This window comes from Miscanthus floridulus, chromosome 7 (assembly GCF_019320115.1).
Source record: "Miscanthus floridulus cultivar M001 chromosome 7, ASM1932011v1, whole genome shotgun sequence".
Taxonomy (NCBI): Eukaryota; Viridiplantae; Streptophyta; class Magnoliopsida; order Poales; family Poaceae; genus Miscanthus; species Miscanthus floridulus.
Window position 1 is genome coordinate 35,274,817 of NC_089586.1, and position 2,231 is coordinate 35,277,047.

The following is a 2,231-nucleotide window of genomic DNA, read 5'->3' on the forward strand; positions in this document are numbered from 1 at the left end:
TCAGCCGACCACCTGGAGATCCTAGACCTCAAGACTCCGCGCAAGAACATCAAGTCAAAGGAGCACAAGGTGATCCAGCTGGTCGATGGCGACTCCAGCAAAATAGCCCTTATCGGGGCCAACCTGGATCCCAAATAGGAAGATGCGCTCGTCGGGTTCTTGAGGAGCAACGTGGATGTGTTCGCATGGAAACCTGCCGACATGCCCGGTGTACCTCGGAACTTGATCGAGCACTCCTTAAATGTCAAAAGCAAGGCCAAACCAATCAAGCAGAAGCTACGACGGTTCGCTCACGACAAAAAGGAGGCGATTAGGGTAGAAGTTACACGGCTTTTGGCAGCCGGATTTATTAAAGAAGTGTATCATCCGGAGTGGTTAGCCAACCCGGTTCTTGTACGCAAAAAGAATAATGAATGGAGAATGTGCGTTGATTACACTGATCTCAACAAACACTGCCCTAAGGACCCCTTCGGCTTACCTCGCATAGACGAGGTCGTAGATTCAACCGCCGGTTGCGAGCTGCTTTCTTTTCTCGATTGCTACTCTGGTTATCACTAGATCGCTCTCAAAAAGGACAATCAGATCAAGACGTCTTTCATCACGCCTTTCGGCGCCTACTGCTACACGACTATGTTGTTTGGGCTCAAGAACGCCGGGGCTACATACCAACGCGCCATTCAGGCCTACCTCGCAGACGAGATAAAAGATGACCTAGTAGAGGCCTATGTGGATGATGTAGTTGTCAAAACCAAGGAAGCACATACCCTTGTTGACAACCTAAAATGTACCTTCGCGGCCCTCAATACATTCCAATGGAAGTTAAACCCAAAGAAGTGCATCTTTGGTGTTCCTTCTGGTATATTGCTAGGCAACGTCGTCAGTTACGACGGCATACGCCCTAATCCGGAGAAAGTCAAAGCTGTCTTAGACATGAAGCCCCCCAAAAAGGTGAAGGATGTCTAGAAGCTTACCGGATGCATGGCCGCTCTAAGCCGTTTCATATCAAGATTAGGAGAAAAAGGGCTACCGTTTTTCAAACTGCTCAAAGCATCCGAGAAGTTTGAGTGGTCGGAAGAAGCAGACGCTGCCTTCACACAGCTAAAACATTACCTTACATCACCTCCAGTCCTCACTGCTCCTAGAGAAGACGAAACCCTCCTACTCTACATTGCAGCAACCAATCGTGTGGTCTCCACTACCATGGTGGTCGAGTGCGACGAGCCGGGCCACACCTATAAGGTACAGCGGCCAATTTATTTTGTCAGTGAGGTACTCAATGAATCTAAGACCAGGTACCCACAGATTCAGAAACTGCTCTACGCCATACTGATAACATCCCAAAAGTTGAGACATAACTTCGACGGATATCTTGTGGTGGTCATGACCGAGTACCCTTTGGGGGACATCATCCGCAATAAGGATGCGAACGGGCGCATCGTCAAATGGGCAATGGAGCTATGCCCCTTCATCCGCAATAAGTTTATGATCAGCGATGGGTTTTTGTTTAGAGCTAACCGCCTATGCATTCCAGTTGGTTCCGTTCATCTTTTGTTGTTGTAGGAGGCACATGGAGGCGGATTGATGGGACATTTTGGTGCCAAGAAGACGAAGGAGGTGCTGTCAACACACTTCTTTTGGCCTAGGATGAGGCGTTATGTGGAGCGGTACATGGCTCGGTGTGCCTCATGTCAAAAAGCTAAGTCACGATTGAACCCACATGGTTTGTATATGCCTCTTCCTATTCCTTCTACTCCTTGGGCAGATATATCTATGGATTTTGTGTTGGGATTGCCAAGGACTAAGAGGGGGAGGGATAGTATTTTTGTGGTGGTTGATCGTTTTTCTAAGATGGCACATTTTATTCCTTGTCATAAGAGCGACGATGTTGTTCATATCGCTGACCTTTTCTTTCAAGAAATTGTTCGCTTGCATGGTATGCCTTCTACTATTGTTTTAGATCGTGATGCAAAATTCTTGAGTCATTTTTGGCGCACGTTGTGGAATAAATTGGGGACCAAGCTGCTGTTTTCTACAACATGTCATCCCCAAACTGATGGGCAAACTGAGGTTGTGAATCAAACATTGTCCACCATGTTGAGAGCCATTTTGAAGCGCAATTTGAAGATGTGGGAAGAGTGTTTGCCGCATGTGGAGTTTGCATATAACAGGGCGGAACATTCCACCACCAAGGTAAGTCCTTTTCAGGTAGTGTATGGTTTTAACCCTCGTGC